The sequence below is a fragment of the Vulpes lagopus genome, chromosome 10 (genome assembly GCF_018345385.1).
Source record: "Vulpes lagopus strain Blue_001 chromosome 10, ASM1834538v1, whole genome shotgun sequence".
In the NCBI taxonomy this organism is placed as follows: Eukaryota; Metazoa; Chordata; class Mammalia; order Carnivora; family Canidae; genus Vulpes; species Vulpes lagopus.
The window spans coordinates 32959628-32982274 of NC_054833.1; the positions used below are offsets into that span (position 1 = coordinate 32959628).

Here is a 22647-nt window from a genome sequence, read left to right on the forward strand (position 1 = left end):
TATTTTTTTTTTAATTTTTTATTTATTTATGATAGTCACAGAGAGAGAGATTGAGAGAGGCAGAGACACAGGCGGAGGGAGAAGCAGGCTCCATGCACCGGGAGCCTGATGTGGGATTCGATCCCGGGTCTCCAGGATCGCGCCCTGGGCCAAAGGCAAGCGCCAAACCGCTGCGCCACCCAGGGATCCCCCTATTATTTTTTTAATGTTTACCTTATATCTTGCTGCAATGTTAATAGGGACATAAAGGCAAACATGCACACATTGGGCAGCATTCATAAAGGTCTATTTCATTATTTCAGAGTAACATATTTAACAGATGAATTTAAGTAACATATAGGGGACTGCAGGGCTGCAGCATTGCTACTTAGATGAGATAACCAATTCAACTAGAAACCAGCTAATGAGTAAGTCTTAAATATTTAAAATACAGCTCTTGTTTAGATCATACTTTGTTTTGATAACCTTTTTTTTGGGGGGGGGGTGACTGGGGAGAGGGAACCTGCTGGTCACACTGGAAATACATGAAAGTGAAATCTTCCAATATCCATTCCCAGAGGTTTCTCTCAGCTGGATCAGGCCTCCAGCTGCAGAACAAGCCCAAGTTTGGCATCCCCAGCACAAATGCTCTTCCCAGCTACCAGAGCAGACAGGGGGAGCTTGACCCCAGGCCTCAGAGTCTGAGCCCACTCCAATTAAACTAGTGTTGTTGGCTTTTTCCGAAATGAAAACGGGATCCAACTGATACTTGGCCGTACTGTCAAAATGAATGCAGTTGATACCTGATGTCCAAGCAAGGTTTATTGTAGTGTCAGGATCTTCACATACTTTCTGATAAATCGATCCTCCAAATCCTGTCCCAATACTGACATAAGGGTGTACCTAGAAGGCCAGTTCTGTAGCCTGCTGCAAAGTTATTTCTTGTCAGCTTCGATTTGGCACTGTCAAAAAATCTTCTGGTACCCACCAAATCAGCCCTCATAACTGAAGATATATTAAACCAGCAAAACCAAAGCCGATGTCCCTACCAAGGTTGATAAAACCCCCTATTGTAAGAAGACTTAATTTTTACTACTTACCCACGTTTGGTGAAAAGGGTATCAAACATTAGCTTCAAACCTTGATAAATCTGGTCTTGAACTATAATTTCTGTTCCCAGAGAGTTATCCATGTTCCATTTTTCTGTGAAAGTCAGACCAGACGCACACTGTGTATATTTGGTCTCTGCTGTTCCACTAACTTAACCAGTGTCTGTATTAGATGAACCAGATGTTGAGAATTCCACACCACGGCATGACTTCGATTTCACATCCAGTTTCATCAACCCAAAACTGAATCCTCTCCTGGAAATATGTCTGGTGGCTCTGCCAAGGCCAGCATATGATGTAGGATGTACACCGGCCACACGCAGCTCTGTAGGCGGCCACAGGAAGGCAAGGCCATGGGAAGAGGCAATCCGGTGGTCTCCCGAGAGGGGCAGCAGCCACTCTGCCTGCTGCTGAGGTCCCTCAGCTCGCTCAGATAGCTCAGGGTTTAAGGGTAAAGGAAAATGTCATGTTTTCTTCACCACTGCCTTATTGTTCTTGTTAGATATTACTTATTTACTATTTGTTTCTTATATTGATTTTCTTAAGTGTTGCCCTGGGTATCCCATATATACTGTTATGTACTATTTTCATTGTCATTATTTTTCTTAAATTCTCTTCTTTTGTTCTGAAGTTCTTCTTTCACTCAAAAGTTGTTGGATGAAAAATGTCCATTTTTTGTTGCTTTCAAAGTAGACGTCATTTTATTTTAAAATTTTGTATTTTATTAATGGATTTTGTGGTTATCTTGCATTCTAATAAAAGTGTTGTGTTCCTGATATTTCTAATTTACCAGATTTATGGTGGTTTTGTTTGTGATCCTACATATGACCAATTTCCTTATGAATGGTCCATATGTATACTTGGAAAGAAGGCATATTCTCTCCCATCAGAGTGATTAGATCTTTAGATCTAATCATTTTTTCACTGATATCATCATCTGAGAGTGATGTATCCTTTCTCTTTAAAATATTTTATTTATTTATTTGAGAGAGAGAATGAGTGAGAGAGAGCACAAGCTGGAGGAGAGACAGAGGGAGAAGCTGTCTCCCCACTGAGCAGGGAGTCTGATGTGGATCTTGATCTCAGGACCCTGGGATCAAGACCTGAGCTGAAGGCAGATGCTCCACTGACTGAGACACCTAGGCACTCAAGAGTGATGTATACTATTATTAATGTTTTTTTTAAACTACTTCTTGCAATTTTTTTATTTTGTGTTTTATATCAGCTATTTCTCTCTTATTTGTTGCAGACATAATCATAACTATCAAATATTTATTGTGAACTGTAGCTTTCAACATTACACATATACATATAGGTTTTGTGCAATACTTCTGCCTGAATTCAATTCCGTCTGATATCAAGATTGTAATTTTTGCCTCCTTTTTGTTTTTCTTTGACTAGTATAGATTTTCCACGTTTCTTTTTTAGCTTTCCAGATATTTACATTTCCTGTATACAGAATAATTGGGTTTTGCTTCATTAGCCAACTTGAAAATCTACTTCATTTAAGTAGGTAACTTAGCTTATCCAGCTACTATAATGGAATACCGTAGACTGGGTGGCTTAAAAACAACATGAACTTATTTCTCACAGTTCTAGACACTGGGAACTCAGAGACCAAGGCCCTGGAAGACAGTGTGTCTGGTAAGGGCTCATTTCCTAGTTCATAGACATCTGTCTCCTTACAGAGGGAGCTCTCTGGGACCTCTTTTATAAGGACACTAATCCCATTCATGAGGGCTCCCCACCCTCATGACTTAGTCACCTCCCAATGGCCCTGTATCCAAATACCATCACATTGGAAATTTGATTTAAACATATGAGGGTTCTCTCTTTTTTTGGGGGGGTGGGGAGGGAGTGCATAAACATTCAGTCTATAACAGTAGGTGAATTAAAACCTTTCATCTTTATCATAGGATTGTTATGTTTGATCTCAAAACTGCCATATAATTTATGTTATTATTACTGATTATATTTGGAATATTCCTTTTTCTATGGGGTTTTTCTTCTTGCCATTTTAAACCTATTTTAGTATCTGGTAAGTTTTGTTTTCTTTTTCCTCCAGCGGGTATATTTGTATTCTTCTCCCTAATCATATCTTTAGTCTTGGTTTTTCTTAATTTTTTACCGTCTGGTTTTAATCCTTCATTATTTGCTTGTAAAAAATAGTTTAGACTCTCACCTGTTAACCTTATAGCAGCCTATGTTGTTCTTCCATTTTCTCTTTTCCTTCAGCTAGTTGTTTTCAGTTATATCTTTTCATCTTTCTCAGAAAATATAACATTTACCTACCACTATTCCACTCATTATACTACATTGTTTTAGACTTCTTACCTTTATGGTACTATATGCGACATGTATGTATACAATGTAAGTGTATATATACACTAGTATATAACACATGATATATAAAAATATAATATATGTGTATATACGTCTGTATATATAATATATAATAAATATATGATATATAATGCACATCCAAGCACATGTGAATGCACAAACACATTACTATGAATTATTTGTTGATGTTTACCTTGTTATCTTTTTAAAAATGTATTTTTTTTTAAATGTATTTATTAGAGAGAGAGAGAGCATGTGTATGGGTGGGGCGAAGGAGGGGCAGAGGGAGAGAAAGAGGGAGAATCTCAAGCAGACTCCTCACTGAGTGGGGAGCCCAATGAGGGACTCAATACTATGACCCTGAGATCATGATATGAACTGAAACCAAGAGTCAAATGCTTAACAGACTGGATGACCCAGGTACCTCTACCTGGTTATCTTTTGTTTGGATGAAGTTCATGCTCCAGTAGAATTCTTAGATTGAGTCTTTGATGGAGTTACTACATTCTTAAATATGTTTTTCATAGCCTATATATGCAAAGAACCACTTGGCTGGATATAAAATCTTGACACTACTTTTTCTTTGAGTTTCCTCAAAAAGCTCCTTCAATGTTGCCTTGTTATCTACATTGCTGTTTGGAAGTTCAGTGCTTGCCTCATTTTTTCCTTTAATCCTCATAAGGAATTCATCTTTTTACTTGGGAAATATGTGGATTTTTTTTCTATAAAGGCCAATTTTGCAAGATTTTCTCAAAATTCCTTGTTCTAGATCAGTTTTATCTGTTTATACAGTGGGACCTTTAAAATTGTAACTTAAATTTATTTCATGTCTTGGATTATAATTTTTTTTTCTATTGGTTTGTTTTACCTTTTCCAGGGACACCAATTATATATTTGTTAGACTTTCCTTGCTTAGCTTTCATTATCCCTTTCTCTCTGATACTCTTCTTTCATTTCATTTTCAATCCTTTGTTTTCATGTCTTTCTTCACTGTCCCTCACTAAAATTTCATTTACATAATCACTCTCATGCATATTGCAATTTGTTCTCCACTTAAGAGATGGTTCTATTTTTGTCTTCAGTTTTTCCCCCTTAGTTTAAGGCACTTGGCTATTCTCATTTCCTCCCCCTTTCCCACCACTTGCTTTTCTTTATGGTCCACTTGTGTTCTGAGATTTGCTCTTTCTTTCCTCCTTTCTTTATTTTGTGTTCTCTCTCTGTCTCCCTTTCTCTTTCTTTTTGCTTCATTTTTTTATTTAAATTCCAGTTAGTTAACAAATAGTGTAATATTAGTTCCAGGAGTAGTGAGATTTGCATTTCTAATTCTACCTATGTGTTTATCTTTTAAAATCTCTCAATATTTTTTCAGAATATTTACTTTAATTTGGATAATTGTGCGATCACTTTCTACTATTTTATTTTCAGTTGGGGGGGAGCATTTTAATCAACCAAAATGGTTTTTTTTTTTTGAGGGGGACATCTAATTTTTTTGTAATTAATTTTTATTGGTGTTCAATTTACCAACATAGAGAAAAACACCCAGTGCTCATCCCATCAAGTGTCCACCTCAGTGCCTGTCACCCATTCCCCTCCAACACCCGCCCTCCTCCCCTTCCCACCACCCCTAGTTCGTTTCCCCGAGTTAGGAGTCTTTATGTTCTGTCTCCCTTCCTGATATTTCCCAACATTTCTTTTCCCTTCCTTTATATTCCCTTTCACTATTATTTATATTCCCCAAATGAATGAGAACATACACTTTTTGTCCTTCTCCGATTGACTTATTTCACTCAGCATAATACCCTCCAGTTCCATCCACGTTGAAGCAAATGGTGGGTATTTGTCATTTCTAATTGCTGAGTAATATTCCATTGTATACATAAACCACATCTTCTTTATCCATTCATCTTTCGATGGACACCGAGGCTCCTTCCACAGTTTGGCTATTGTGGCCATTGCTGCTAGAAACATCAGAGTGCAGGTGTCCCGGCGTTTCATTGCATCTGAATCTTTGGGGTAAATCCCCAACAGTGCAATTGCTGGGTCGTAGGGCAGGTCTATTTTTAACTCTTTGAGGAACCTCCACACAGTTTTCCAGACTGGCTGCACCAGTTCACATTCCCACCAACAGTGTAAGAGGGTTCCCTTTTCTCCGCATCCTCTCCAACATTTGTTGTTTCTTGCCTTGTTAATTTTCCCCATTCTCACTGGTGTGAGGTGGTATCTCATTGTGGTTTTGATTTGTATTTCCCTGATGGCAAGTGATGCGGAGCATTTTCTCATGTGCATGTTGGCCATGTCCATGTCTTCCTCTGTGAGATTTCTCTTCATGTCTTTTGCCCATTTCATGATTGGATTGTTTGTTTCTTTGGTGTTGAGTTTAATAAGTTCTATATAGATTTTGGAAAGTAGCCCTTTATCTGATATGTCATTTGCAAATATCTTCTCCCATTCTGTAGGTTGTCTTTTAGTTTTGTTGACTGTATCCTTTGCTGTGCAAAAGCTTCTTATCTTGATGAAGTCCCAATAGTTCATTTTTGCTTTTGTTTCTTTTGCCTTTGTGGATGTATCTTGCTAGAAGTTACTGTGGCCGAGTTCAAAAAGGGTGTTGCCTGTGTTCTCTTCTATGATTTTGATGGACTCTTGTCTCACATTTAGATCTCTCATCCATTTTGAGTTTATCTTTGTGTATGGTGAAAGAGAGTGGTCCAGTTTCATTCTTCTGCATGTGGATGTCCAATTTTCCCAACACCATTTATTGAAGATGACATGATACTCTACATAGAAAACCCAAAAGCCTCCACCCCAAGATTGCTAGAACTCATACAGCAATTTGGTAGCGTGGCAGGATACAAAATCAATGCCCAGAAATCAATGGCATTTCTATACACTAACAATGAGACTGAAGAAAGAGAAATTAAGGAGTCAATCCCATTTACAATTGCATCCAAAAGCATAAGATACCTAGGAGTAAACCTAACCAAAGAGGTAAAAGATCTATACCCTAAAAACTATAGAACACTTCTGAAAGAAATTGAGGAAGACACAAAGAGATGGAAAAATATTCCATGCTCATGGATTGGCAGAATTAATATTGTAAAAATGTCAATGTTACCCGGGCAATTTACACATTTAATGCAATCCCTATCAAAATACCATGAACTTTCTTCAGAGAGTTAGAACAAATTATTTTAAGATTTGTGTGGAATCAGAAAAGACCCCGAATAGCCAGGGGAATTTTAAAAAAGAAAACCATAGCTGGGGGCATCACGATGCCAGATTTCAGGTTGCACTACAAAGCTGTGGTCATCAAGACAGTGTGGTACTAGCACAAAAACAGACACATAGATCAATGGAACAGAATAGAGAACCCAGAAGTGGACCCTGAAATGTATGGTCATCTAATATTTGATAAAGGAGGAAAGACTATCCATTGGAAGAAAGACAGTCTCTTCAACCAAAATGGTTTTATTCATATTTTCTGCATTCATATTTTACCATGACTTTGTTGAAGTTCATTTGATTTTCTTTTTCTTATTCTAAGGCATTTTGTAGATAGGTTTTTAATTTAAGACTGCTTTCCTCTGCCATTATACATAAGTGTAATTAATCTAATATGTGATGCATAGGAGTTGGGGAGAGAAATAAAAAGTGATTTCATATATCTGGTTTCTCTTTTGTTTATTTAGGATCTCTAACATTCCCTCTTTACTTCCTTATTTTTGCATTGTGGTTCACTTCCAAGGGGCACCAATCCTTTCATTTTTATCTTTTTTACTCAAAAAAGCAACATCACTATGAGGCACCACTTCTGGTTCCAATAATAAATAAGTAACCTCCCTGTAGCCAATTCTGTAAACAATCATGTTCACCACAGTCCAGATTTTTTTATTGCACTTTGTGTTGTACTTTTTCTTTCTGAGGTGACTCATCTAGGTCTTCCACTCTGCTCTTTTCTTTTCCATATGGTCTCTTAAGCCTTTCCCTCCACTGCCTTTTATTTCACAGGCTATGGCTGTGGTGGGAACTCTTTTGCAACTTAATGTTAATTTCTCTATTGAAAAGTAATTTGAATTTTCTGTCTCCTAAAAAACGCCAAATGTGTGGATCATGTGTTTCATTTCTGCCCCTTGTTTAACTTACAGGTTTTAGGGAGGATGTCTGAAGATACTTGGATTCAGAAGGCCACTATGATGCTCAAGAATGATAATTTTAAAAGGACACAGACTTGGAAGAACAACTGGAATTTTAATAGCATTTAAAGAGGCTGTATCCTGCATAAAGAAAACTGGATAAGGAAAACCATGGCATAGGGTAAATTTAAAGGGATAGCTCAGAAATAATTTGATACTATTACAAAATAAGCAACCTTAAATAACTAAACAATGAAATTAGAAAGATTAGCTGAGTTTAGCTCTCATTGGATCCCAAGTACTATGGTAAAGAGAGTGGAATTTATTTATTTATTATGCAGAGAAGAATATAAATGGGGGTGGGACACAAGTTGTTTATTTGTCCTTACCACATATCATTTGTTTCAGCAAGGAAATTACAATCTATAGATAACTTATGACATGTCAAGTGCAATTCACTGCATTATTTCATTTAACTCTTACAAAAACTCATGAGGTAAATAATTGGAATTATTAGAAAAGTAAATAAATTTAAGTAATAATATTAGATTTACAGCCTAAACCTAGATTGTCATGATTCTCAAGCCCATATACTTTCCACCAATACCACATTGCCCTCCTAATCACACAAGGGATTATGAAGAAGGATGAACCAGAATAGAGGGAGATTAGGGCAAAAGGCTGACCCAGAAATTGGCTAGCAGGACAGTAACAAGATCATTGCATGTGGGAATTGTCAACCTGTGAAAAGAAATAGGGTGCATTTTAGCACAAAAATAAGTAGGAACTAGCAGCAGTACATTATAGCACTTAGGAGCACAAGTTCTAGAAACAGACTGCCTAAGTCCAAATTCTGCTCCAGGATTTATTAAATGTGTGACCTTGAGAGAATTATTTATTATTTCATTGCTTAAGTTTGTTTTTATTATTCAAAAGTGGGACTCCAGTTAGAGAAAAGCAAATATCATAAGATTTCACTCATATATGGAACTGAAGAAACCAAACAAATAAGCAAAGAGGGAAAAGAGAGAGAGAGAGAGAGAGAGAGAGGAGAGGCAAACCAAGAAACAGACTACAGATAACAAACTGATGGTTAACAGAGAGGATGTGTTTGTGTGTGTGTGTGTGTGGGGGGTGATGGGGATGAAGGAAGGCACTAATCATGATGAGCACTGCGTGTTTATGGAAGTGTTGAATCACTCTACACCTCAAACTAGTATTATACCATATGTTAACTAACTGTAATTCAAATAAAAACTTTTAAAAATAAATAAAAATGGGACTATCAATTTCAAATGGGTTGTTGTGTTTCTCAAATAAGTGGAAACTTACATGGTGCCTGGAACATAGTATGTATCCATAAACACTACTTACAACTACTATTATTATTACCATTTTTATTTTCATTACCATTAATGTTTAGAAATAAAAGAATACAAAATGCTCCAAAGTCTCCAAGCTGTATATTTTTAGGTGACTGGCAAGATGGAGGTATGCTGAAGGACTGATTAAAAAATCTAAAAAAAAAAAAAGAACTCATTTATAGGGAAAATCAGTGAATTTGTTTTGGGAGGGAAAATCATGCCTTACATAGCTATGACTTTTCTGATTTCTCCAGTCTGTTAAGTGTCTATGTGGGAGTTTTTATTTAGGGATTTTCTCAATAAATAGTGCATTTCCCTCTGTTATTCACTAACATGCTGATACTGACATTGAACTGGTTTCTTGGACTCAGAGATCAGTTCCCACCAATCAGCTCACCAGCTGAAACCTTTTGCGTTTGACCTGCTACCTTCTACAATCTGTACTCAGCTGCTCTTTTTTATTCACCTACATTCTTGCCATAGCTCAGCAGCTGGGAATTCAGTTTGTACCATCACTGAACCATAACGCCCAGCTTACAGACTTCAAGAGTCACAAAACATGCCTGGTAAGCGTTCGTGTGTTTGTATGGCATATAAGCTACTTAGATTTCAAAAACTGAGATTAAAAAATTGTGATATTGTGTCAAGTAAGTCATCTATTTTGCATTCCTAATATCCTTTTAAAGCACAAATACTGAGCATACACTTAATGCTCTTTTTTTAATACACTTTTACTACATATCAAATTTGATACTTGGAATATGTAATTGAATGGGAGACAGTTCCTGCTCTCAAAAAAGGTCCTGAAAAGATGGTAGTATCCATAAGAAAATCACTCATCACAATACAGTGTGATGAGGATTGTATATAAAGTGCTACGAAAGTATAGGAGAAGCTCTAACATAGTCTACATGAGACAGGGAGAAGGCTTCCTGAAATTGCTGACCTTGGAAATGGAGGGGCTAGAAGGATGAAATTCCATGTGGAGCATCTACCATTTGCATAAGAAACACATTTAAGTAGCAACTGCTAGTCTATGTAGTAGGAGGGTAAGAAATGGGTCTGAGAAGGAGCCAGATTGTATCCAACCTAAATGTCAGAAAGAAGGCTTTGACATTGTTCTGATGGGGGGGGGGCGGCACTAAAAGGTGTTAGGGTGGGGGACTGGGAATGGGGGTGATAACCAGGTTTGCATCCTCGAAGGATTCCTTTTTAGCAACCCTGTGGACTGGGTATTGAACTGTGTCTGCAGTATCACAGCATTCAAGTTTCTACATGCACTTGAGCACCCAATCAATGAGACTAAACCAATCATGGGTTCTTACTTCTATGTTACAGATCAAAAGGCAGGTTGTGGATGAATTGTCCAAATTACTTTGCCAACATAAGGCAGCAGCCAGGCTGAGCCCTGATCTATATCCCAGCTAGCAGAGGGTCAAAGAGCCTCTTAATTCAATTCCCTATAATCTTCAAGTAAGTGCAAAATTTCAAAAGCTTCCCCAAATGAGATGGTTTTAAAAACTGAGCTGGATTCACTGTAGAAGTTAAGTTTAGGTTTTCTTAGGATTGAGTTTGCTGGATATACCTTGACTGCTCTTTACTGTCTCTTATTAATGTTGCAAAAAAAAAAAATGTTGCCAAAGATGAACTTCTGCTTCACTGACTTTGTCATGTTCTTTGGTAAGATAAAAGAATAGCACAGGGTGTGGTTCAGATGGTGGGTAAAGGAACTGTATAGTAAGCAACCACAGACGTGAGTGATACCTGGATACATTCAAGAACAACTCTAAACAGCTTCTAGTCTTTTTGCTAAAAATGACAGTAATTTTGTAGCCTGGATCTTGGAGTACAGAGTTAAATCCAGTTCCCAAACCCATCGGTTCTATGTGTCTAAGTAAATTATTGCACTTCTCTCAGCTTGAGTCTGGGGGACAATGTTCACAGACACAAGATGGCAATGACATGTTACCTTTTAAAAGTGCCTTTATTTCCTTAAACGGTCAGCTTTTCCTGATACTTGACTCAGAATCAGGATCCTGTAATTCAGAAGGTGTAGGTCTCCCTTTGTTCTCCCTTTCTTTGGCTTCTGCAAAATAGCACTGGCTCTCCCCATCCAAGCACTCTGTCATCTCTGTCAGGGTTCTACTGGCTATTGAAACCACCTGCCAGGAAATTTCTTGGGATACAAAACAAAAAACAAAAAACAAAGAAAATGGTGACATCGATACCGACAGGTCCCCATGGATTTAGCCATGGTTTCTGACATTGCAGAATAATAATAATAATTTTTTAAAAAAACAGGACAAATAGTCTCCCCACAAATGTGTAACTTTAGTGATAGACTAATGCCTTAAAAGAACATAATTATCTTTATAGCCTCAGTGTTGACACAGACAGGGCTTTCTCTAGGGACCACTGGATTCAAGGAATGTGTAAAATGTCCATTTAGGAACTGAAGTGTTATCTTTCATGCCACAAATCTTTTTTTCCCCCCTCGGTGGAAATCTCAGAAGTTTCCTCTATAATCCTCACAGAACAAATGGGGAATGAAAATGAGCCTTATATTCATGAAGGCAGTATGCTTTACCAAAGAGTAGCAAATGTACAACTCTTGTTTTACAGCAAGGAGGATCAAGGGAGTTATACCAAAATATCACAGACAACTTTTCTTTGTCCTTGGGTTTTATTCTCCCGAGACGCCAGGGACCAAGGCTTATTGGAGCGTTGGGAGGATATTTTAGTGTACCCTAGAAAGTACAAAAACACAGATTATCGTACTGGGTAAATACTCAACTACTTCTGCAAGAGGATACTTCTTTTATCTCTTTATTTGAAGATAGGATTTTCTTTTTTAAGTCTTGGAATTCAGGAGACTTTCCATAAAATTCAGAAATACTTATTCTTTCATGGCACCCCTCACAGATTATACCTAAATCCCACTGGAGAATTCTGATTATACTTCTCCAAGAGAGCCCTTGGACTTTTTTAGGGTGGGCTTAACTCTCATCTTTGCAAAAAGGACAGTGTTCCCATGGTGATGAGCATGATATCATCAGGACTGGTTCCAGCAGTGGGTACAGACCCATTGCTCACCACAGGAATAGATGGGATAAGAGATAACAGCATTTTCTGTTCAAACACAGATAACTCAGTCTAGCCAGGAAGATGAGCCAGGCTAACAAGCCAGGAATTTTCAGTCAATGTAAGCCTGATAGATTGTTTAAAATGATTATCCTCTTCGCTGTCAAAGGTACTCTAAAATAGCAGGAATTCTCTTGTCCTATTTGGCTCCTCCAAGGATATGTAGCCCATATGGGTAGGTGGCAACTTGAATACATTACTGAGATGCTAATATTAGGCTTTTGTGAGCATGAAAAGCTTTCACTCTCTATTAAGCCAAATTACATAAAGCAGGAGCTGGAAAGTCAGCTATAGTGTACCTTTTGCAGAAGGCTGGAAAACTGATATAAGCTTTGCAGCATGCTATGGCTTTCCAATCACCTAACTTTATTCTAAATAGAAAAGTTATACCCTTTGCAAAATTCTATTATGCCAAATCATCCTTCTAAAGCCATCAGCATAAGAGAAGCACGAATCCATGTATGATCCCCTTCTCTGACTCATCACCAATTTAACTAACATAGGTCTATGTATAAGCTAGCCTAAAATTAGTGAATCTTTATCTACTAATATATGCCCTTCAATATCCTAGCTTTCAAGACTATAACAAGGGTATTCACTTGTCAGTACGTCCATCTATCCATCTATGTATCCAATAAGTTGTCTATTTCTTAGGCTTTCATTGAGTACTGACTATATTCTAGGCACTATGCCATACATAATGTCTAGAATAAATAAAAAGATGAATATTATATAGTTCTTACCCAAGAGAAATGCAGAGTCTGACAAAAGGAATGAATACATAAACAAGTAATTACTATGCAACGTAATGTTTTGAATGGGAGTTTGTACTGAGATGTACACAAGTGAAGGTATAGTTAGCTTTTCCGTGAAAGTCAGGGAACATATAACAGAAGAGCTAGCATTTAAGATGGGCCTGGGTCTAGGCTGGGTAGAGACCTTGGGAGTTTCTACAATATCTCTGCTTCATAAGAGAAGACTAAAAAACAGGGAGTATAGACATCAGTCGAAGAAAAGTGCAAAATAGATCCCGAATCTTCCACCCATACCCACTTCTGGCACTCCTGTCCATACACACACACACACACACACACACGTGCACACACACACACACACATTCTTGAGTGCTGTGATTTCTAAGTAGTTAAGGATTAGGTTCATGTTAAGCATGTTCCTAGACCCTGTCCACCCTCTAGAATTGGCCCAAGATGGGCCCAGTGGTACTTACTTACCCTTATTTGGATTATAAACTCCTTAGAGTTTATAATTAGAACCTGATGGAAGTTTCTAGACCTACTCTCCAGAAAAATGCAAAACACATTATATATAAGTCTGTAAAGAATTTCATGGCATTCCATGAACATTTCAGAGAGAGTGTATTAAGTCTATGTCAAGAATGTTTGGCTTAAGACCACAGATGGCATCACAGTGTTCTTATACTCCTAGACTATCCAACTCTCTTAAATAAGGATGGGAAAAACATGGTACAGGAGCAAGTCTTTGATGGTTTATAAAGTCAAATGCACCACTTCTGAGCCATGTAATATTGAATAGCTTTCCCAAGCCTCAACTTACTCAAATATATAATGGGGATATTAATCCTAACTCTCAGTATTCATTATCAAATTTACAGATAACATATGGAGTACTACCAGAATGTCTGGCATGTTATTTTTTTGGCTTTTATTATTATCATGAATATCAGTATCAACATTACTGTTGTATAATGACCATACTACAACTACCTTCTAAAAATTCAGGGAGCAAATTATGGTGACCAGATGCAATATCCATCTGAATTTTTCAGAGATATTTCAAACGTATTGTTTAGTTAATTCCCTCTGCCCTCAAGATAATTAATAAAAACATTGCAATTATATTCTAAGCCTTCTGTGTGGAAAGTATAGTTACCTATATATTCTGTACCATGTTCAATAAATGTTTAATAAAATTATACTACTACTTGGGATTTCCATATTTATTTCACTTGATAGTCTCTAAGTACTTTGTAGATATTAGTTCATTAATTCTCCAAATTCCACTGAGACTAGGAAGGTAGGAAATGTTAAAGGAGCTTGCTTTGCTTATGGTTTAAAAGACATCTCTTCCCTTCATCCCCCCTCCAAGCCTTGTGGCACTACTTCCCACAAAATACATCAGGATTTAACCACCACTCCCCTTTTTTTATCAAGGCCTTTCACTAACTCTACCAGTAGACTAGCTTACCCCATTCAACTTTCCTAAGCCTTACTTTCTCTTTCCCCATTATGCTTCTCAGTTTCTGATTCTCTTTAATAGATTTAATCTCTGCAATGGGTTGGTTCCTTTTAGATCCAGACTAAAGACAATTCTAATAACAAGTTAACAATAACCACAACAGCTCCTGTGTATTGAGTGTTAGGCACTAGAGTACAGTAAGGGTATTATCTTCTTTGTTGTCTCAAAGACCCAATATATTATTTTAACATTATCTCCATTTTTTGGTGAAAAAGGATCCATTAGAACTTAAAAAAAATTGTATGAGATTACACAGCTGCAAGGAGCAAAACTGGGATTTGAACCCAGTATACCAAATCCCAGGTATAACTATCTCCAAGGGGCACTTATTGTTAAGAAGACTTATTATTGGAAGCTGTGCAAATTTTCCAAAGTCTCAAGATACCGTGGGGGTACTTCCTGATCCCTCAGAGTTATGCAGAGACAACCTGTATGTTTGAGTCTGGGAACATCAGAGGACTTGCTTTAATACTGGGACCTATAGCAAGGTGAGCTTTTGTTGAAGCCCTATCAGTTCTAATCTCCATTTATCCTTCCTCCATCCCCTCTCAACTCATCACCCTATTGGAGAACCTGACATGGGAAATCCAAGAAGATTTGAAACTGTGTATTATCTCGGAAGGTCTCCAGAGACCAACCCAGCCCACGTCTGGAAAGCCAAAATAAACATCTTACAGGGTCTCTATTTACTTCTGAGTCTTAATATCTGTGCCTCAGGCTCTTAGGACTCCAAGTCTGGAAGGTGACAATGGTTCAGTGTCATCAGCAGGACTTTCTAGTCCATGAAACCCATACATTCACTGAATTTCATATATACATCACCCCTTCTTTAACTCTCAATGGAAAGCATCCTCTCATATCAGTCTTTAGATACATTATTACTCTCCTCACCTCCCTCCTATAATCTTTGGGAGATTTCTTAGACTCTACCATCATTGTAACCCCTCCTCCTTCAGTAGAACTTCTACCATACTGAATTTCCATTCCAACTGCCAGTAACAGATGCTCATATCACAAAAAGTATTAATTGTATTAGTAAATAAAGAGAAAAATAAGCCAAGGCATATTAAAGGCTTGCTGTGGGGGCACCACAATATATATAATATTTAATAAAATATAATAATAATATATATATATATATCCCATCATAATCATGACACTGTTTTGATCTCCACATTAAACTGAAATAAGAAACTGAGTGTCAGAGACTTAAGTGACATGCCCAAATCCACACAACCATTAACTGGAAGAAAGAGAATTTAAATCTAAATCTGACCCAAGCTAGAACAGTTTTTTTCTACTCCTCAAATGAGGTATCATTACTTATGTGAGAGTCACCCATGCTGGATCTTGTTATTTATACTAGTTTGTCATCTGAAAGTTGATAGATACCTTTGACTTTGCCTAGCTGAAGGATCCCAACCTTTATGGGAGTAGGCATTGCATTTAAAGCTCCTTGTTCAACCACAAAGGATGAAGGAATGCAGGTGACCGGTGGCAGGGTTGAGGAAGAATCATCATATAGTTAGAGATGAGAAGAAGATCCTAGAACCAGGAAAGAGAAGCGGTTGCCAGAAAAGATGCGTTTTGGAGTTTAGTCACTAATCGTAATCCATTTGGTAATCCTCCTTCCCACCCCTGTGTCAACACAGGGACTGCAGGTCCAGTTTATTACCATCTTTTCCTAATTCTAAAAATGGGGGCGCTCTGCTAGAAAGATGTAATACAATTCTCCATATTAAGCAGTTACCTTAACTGTTTAACTCATTTAAGAATAGTTTGGGGCTGATTAAATATGCAATTTCCTGAAAGACCTGGGGCTCCTTAGATATTTGGGCAATATTTGCCACAGTGAACAAAGTCTCCCAAATAATAATGCCAATATCATCTTTATTTTAACAGCTAGAAAAAAAAATAAACAAGCAAGCAAGCAAAAAAAGGAATAGAAACATAATAACAAAGTTGTGGATTCCCAAAAGTTGCTTAATAAAATGCTGCCCATGTAGGGAAAATTCAGGTTTCTGCCCCTGGAGGGATATTCCAAGCTATCATTTTATTAAGCACACATTATGTTCTCTCTTTAACCTGTGCAAATGCAGCTATAACCACTGTTCCCACCAGAAAGGCGCCCCGTTGTGTGCCAAACAGTCATAAAGACTTCATGAGGGAGAAGTGAGCTATCACTCAAAACCTCCTACTTGTGCTGGAATGTATGTCAGGGTGCCTTCAATCCTCACAACGACCATAGAGGAAAGATATGATTATTGCCAATAGACAGATAGACACGTTGAGGCACAGAGAGAGCGAGCAGTTTGCTACGTAATTGGTAAAACTGTGTTCCTACATTTGCCTGCCTCCAAAGCCCAGGCTCAATTCCCTATTCTATCCTCAACCCATTCCCTATTTCTCTGAATTCTGCAGTATGAAAAGATCCACATTCAACCAGGACCTCTGCAGGTTGGGACTGCAATCAGATGGAAGCGGGAATAAAAGCACAGAGTCTTGCCTCTGAGGCACCAGTGAACACTTAGTTGGCTGTGCCTGTGTTCAGTGTGCTTCAGTAGGACTTAACAAGCTGAACTGTCAAATCAAACCCTGCAGGGATTTCTGAAACCAGGCTCCCCGACCCATAAGAAACATTGATTATGCTCCAAATATGGGTAATGCTGAAGACCAAGGATAGTGTTCAATTCTTTGTCAAATTTGGGGCAGGGAGCCTTATACCTCATGCTAACAACACTGATCTGCAATTCTATCACCTTTCTCACCTTTTCCCTTCAGTCCTCTCAAACAGAAGCTCCTTGTCGTGTCATGCATGACCCCATGTGGTTTATTCCAGAAACTTTCTCCTCCCCAAGTCTCCTTTGGCTGAAGCATGTGCTATGATTGTTTCTTCCTGTGTCTCTATTCCTAACAACATCCCTGGAGAGGTGGTTAGCTAGCAGAAGCACTTATTCTGTCTTTGGATCCTCCCAAGTCCAGGATACCCAGCCCAGTAATTTTGTAAGCATTATTCTGTTTTGAGACAAGTCCCCTAGGAATATAGGTATCTTCTAGAATATTTTTTTTAAGATTTTATTCATTTATTCATGAGAGACAACAGAGACACAGGCAGAGGGAGAAGCAGGCTCACTAAGGGGGCCTGATGCAGGACTTGATCTGAGGACCCCAGGACCAGGTTCTGAACCAAACACAGACGCTCAACCACTGAGCCATCCAGGCGTCCCATATCTGATATCTTAAAACCTGAAACACCTTATGTGGGTGTGGAGAAGGTGATGAAGAGATATGTCTGATTCATTTCATCAGGGCAACAGTGAATAAGAAAACACATAATTTCTCCTAGTACTTCTACGTTCAAAGATGTTCCTCATCATTTGCATCATCTAATGCTCATGGTAACCTTCACTGTTAGATTAGTATCCCTCTTCACAGAAAGAAAAACTAAGACCCAAATGGATGACCTAACCTATCTAGACGTTATTTAGCTAATTAGCAGCAGGTCTCTTTATCCCCAGCCCAGGATATTTTACCCAGACCCAGATGCTTTTCCCCTTTAGCCTTTACCCTAAAATACAGCCAGATTCCTAAGGAGTTATTTAGGAAAGATTGATTTCTGGTGGTTGATTTCCCCACTCCTGTAAGAGGCATAATAAATATGATGAATATTGCCTATGAGCAGAGATAATAACCTCCCACTTCCCTCTGCACACCCTGGAAATAGTTCTTCTTAGAGACTGTGAAAGGCTCGTGATATTGTTAGAGATGTTGACCTAGACTACAGCCAGCTGAGCCCAAGTGGTAATGTGTCCAGGCTTTCATGGGGCTAAAGCACGAACACAATCACGGCTTCTTAACTGACTGACAAGTCTTGGTTTCTGGCTTCCTAACAAAGGAGAGATGCTATTAAACCTAGCAATTGTCTTTTCTGCAGGCTTAAGGGAAACCACTCAGGTGAATAAAATCTCAAAGCCCTGAGTCTAAGAGCCTCATTAGAAGATGTTTGAATATCATACTGCTTTACTCCAAAGGTTAAACACATTTAACTGGGGAGGGAGAAATCCTACAGAATTGAAGCAAGGTATGATTTACTTCTCAGGGAGCTCTGATGCAGCTCAATCCCATTCCATCCACTGCGGAGGGGTGCGGGGGTTGGGACGGTGGAGGCAGGTAGACAAGACGCAGAAGGCTGGAAGATCCATTCAGATGCAATCTTGGGACCTAGGGAAACACTTAAAAAGCCAGTTGTTGATGTTCATCTCAAATGTCAACCCGAATCCCTTAGTTTTCTCAATGAAACAACTTAGAATTTAGGCAAACCGTGAGTCCACAGGGTCATATTTTGTTAAGGCAGCTAGAATTTTGCTGTGTTCAAATGAACAACGGATAGGTCTTGAGTAGACTGGCACTGAGGGTAGTCAGTGTCTTTCTTCGAAATCCTGGCCATGTCCTCCCTAGTGCCCAAGTCTGGTTCCATATGCTTCAGTTTATAGGAGATTTGGATGAGCTGAGAGGGTTCAGGGAAGACACTGGAAGATGATTAATGAGGGTTTTTTTTTGTGTTGTTGTTGTTGTTTTGTTTTTAAAATTAGGTGAAAGAGAACTGTAATTAACCACATGAAAAAAATAATAAAAGCTGATTTTCTTCTCGAATCTGAAAGGTTTAGCAGGTAGTAACCTTCTACTCAGTGAGAGGAAATTGGTTTTCAAATATACCGAGAGTGAGAAGTTGCAAGGAAGTATAAAATCAAGTAACAACGACTTGTGTTGAAAGATTGAATGCCTTCCTCGCAAACAAGGGTATGGACTAAGTGTCCAATACTTTTTCCATACTGTGATAATATAGAAACCAGGACCTAATGCTGTGCATTGGCTTCACCTTTGACTACCAGCAATTCAATATGATTCAAAGAGCTATTGCCTTTGACCTCCTCCAGAAGGACAAGAGGTTGAAACAGGGGCTGGACCATTTCTTTTCTTTAAAGCCTGCCATAAATATCACCTCTTCCAAAAACGTTCCCCTATCTCATGAGAAGGAGTTTTTTTTTTTTTTTCTTCTTCTTCTTCATTACTCCCATGGATATTAATCTCATCTTGCCTAGGATGCTTGTCACAGTCTCCTTTTAATATAATTAGCTAGTTCCCTAATAAATACTATATTTCCTGATGACAGTTACTATGTCCTGTTCATTGTTGTTCATTTCATGGTAGCCAGTAGGACGCCTTGGTACTAGCGAAAGATCAATATATGTAAACCAAATTGAACTGAGCTATCTGGGTCTCTGGTGGAAATTTAAAGCAGGAGATGGCATAGTATCATTCCTTAAGGATTTGACTTTCTTATTTGGTCCACAAACCTTCTGTACACTTAGAACAAAATATAAAAACCTTGAGCAAGACACAGTTAAACAACTTCAAATTAGGAGCACTCAGAGGAAATGAATTAGGATGATGCATTCAGACTTGTATCAGGTTTCCAAAATTGTTGAGCGCCTACCATCTACCTGATGTTAAAGATTGCTTTACACATGATGTTTCACTGCACACTAGAAATTATAAAGAAATGTCTAAATTGCAAGATGGGTGATACCATTTCCATCTTAAAGACAGGGAATCTGAGGTTCAAAGCTACAACATGATTTGCCCAAGGTCACATGATTGCTGTTAAAGGATTAACCTGAGCTCGTAATTACTGCCCAGGTTATCTGGCAGCATTTTCAGTGAGTTTTCACTCTACATATTCGCCTCGTGAATGTAATATCGAAGAAAGGAAGGAAGGCTACCAACTGGAGAGAAGATGGGAATGGCTCCAGTGTGCTATGGGCTTGTAGAAAGATCACTGTTCTCTACCTCTCCCAAGATTTTGTTACCAGCAGCTTCCTGCTTTCAAGCCCTTTTACTCCCAGCCACCCAATCAAATGCTGACGTTTTGCAGTTTCTTCATTAATCTGGGTGTCATTGCCATCTGTGTCATTGTCTTGTGTTAATTATGTAACTCAGGACCGTCTTTACTAATCACTTCGGCCCACCTGAGTCTAGAGGCTAGTCTTTCTTGGTACATGTCACTCAACACTCCTCATCCATTGATAAAATCTGGTTTCCTCCTTCTCCAGGCTTCCTGGACCTGCTGAAGTTTTCAAACTATAGTTCAATCTAAACATTTTTCCAGTTGAGTCTCAATGGCAGTGGAAAATTTCTCTGGAGAAGAGTCATTAAGTACACACATGAGATTCCATGGCTCCTCTGAGCCCAGCTGCCAGGATAAACCTGAGCTCCAAGTTTTAATGCAATGTGAACTTTAACGTGACAATTAACGCAAGGACCTTTTCCCAGAGGCAATTAACTTCTGCTCCTCTGTCTAGCCATGATTTCAGTGCTGGCAGCAGACGGGAAATGAATGTCACCGTCACGGTCAGAACCAGTCAACTTAGACTTGTACCCACAGGGGCCTTTCAATTCACCATTTCTTTGCATCTTTCATGCTTGGGGACCCAAGATTCCCTTCAGGTGCTGTGACTACATTAGAATAGAAAATAGTCACCAGCAGCCCCCAAACCAAGCCAGACTTCTCAACATCTGGAGAATGCTACCCCAGTGCATTCCCATGTTGGCATGTTCCCAGTGCCCTTAATAAATGAAACCCTGTATCTTCCTATGCTTCTGTCCTTAAATGGTAGATGCCTGGGGATGCAGAAGTGTGTTACTGCCCGCCAGGGAATCTCTGCAGGAGTGGAATGTCCTGTATCCAAGACAGTCAAGGGATAAACAGTGAAAGCAACCAATTTGGGAAATTAAAAAAAATAAAGAAATATCTCCACATCAATTTGGAGGTGTATTGGAAAGAAAGAAAGGAATCAAGAAAGCTTGAGGTGTATAAACTGGGCAGAGCAGGGGGCAGGGGAGTAATGTGATAGTTCTCAATCTAAACTAAAAATAATGAATGAATGAATGAATGAATGAATGAATAAATAAATAAATAAATAAGGAGAACCAACCTTCCTTCACTGAGAAAGACATGGGAAGAAATGTGACTGACTATGGTCTGTAAACTTCAGATTAGATATTAGACATTCCTTCCCATAAAGTTTATGAGAACCTGGGAGAAATGACAAAAATGTAATTAAAAAAAAATTCTCCTGGAGAGCATTAAGAGAGTGTCCTTTTAAAGCAAGCCCCCCTAACAACAGGAACTCCAGGATTCTTATTACTAAGTGTATCCCGTATATCAGCAGTTTTGCCATCACATGGTTTAAAATGCAAACTCTTGGGTCCTACCCCACACCTACTCAATCAGAATCCACATTTAAAAAATCCATTTAAACATTAAGCATCAATCTAGATAAACAACAGAGTATAGCTACAGTTTAGAAGGCATTAATGGTGCCTCATGTATTTTTTTCTTTTTTCTTTTTTCTTTTTTTTAAAGAATGTCAACTGCATATCCTGCAAAGCTAGAGATTTTTAGCTGTTTCCTACTACCTTTCTGGAACCCTTATCTTTTAGTACTCACTCTTGCCTGCATGCATCTTTAGGAGCACGGATGACCTTGAAATGTAAAGCAAGCCTGGGATTATGACCTTGACCACACTCATCCCTAAATGCTTTGGCATCCATCCCTATGTTGCTATTTTAATCTTTGAAGGAGCTTTTTAAAAACCAAGGCACATGTGTACACCCACAAACACACACACGTGTATAAGCACAAAAGAATGAGTTTTGAAAACAATAAAATAAAAGTATTGATTTATGTAATGAAATAATGTTATCCTCACACGGTTTGCTTATCTGGTTTCCTTTTTTCTCTTTAACTTTTATTGCAAATGACTTACCTGTTGGTTAGATATTGGAAAACTTTGATGGGTATGACACCACTTAAAAAATCTTATTTCCAAAATTATATTCATTAATATTTCACAGCATATTGACAATGGCTCCTTTTTTTTTTCTTTTTTCCTAAACCATGTCAACTGTTTCCATCAAAGTGGAACCACCATGTTTCTCCTTTCCTTGGCTTAAACGTGACTTTTGAGGGTAGGTCCAAGAAGCTGTTGCTCCTGGAGCTGCTTTTGGTACTGCTTGTTTCTCAAGCTCCATCCTTCTGCACTCTTCCTTTTCTGTACCTAGAAGAGCTCATTGCTCCCAAGAAGCCAACGGCAGACACACAATACCTATCCTGGTAATATATTCACAGGGCTACCCAAGAAATACAAATAATCAGAGACTCATAAAATTTTGAAAAACCTAAAGGGACTTTATCTAGAGTAACTCCTTTGTTCCACAGAGACTAATGAGAAAGGGAATATA

The 22647-nt window shown here is 38.4% G+C and overlaps 1 pseudogene; it reads right to left on the reverse strand.

Moving 5' to 3' along the window:
• Positions 1–445: 445 nt before the first annotated feature.
• On the reverse strand, positions 446–22437 carry LOC121500860 (annotated as a pseudogene).
• Between the last annotated feature and the right edge of the window lie 210 nt (positions 22438–22647).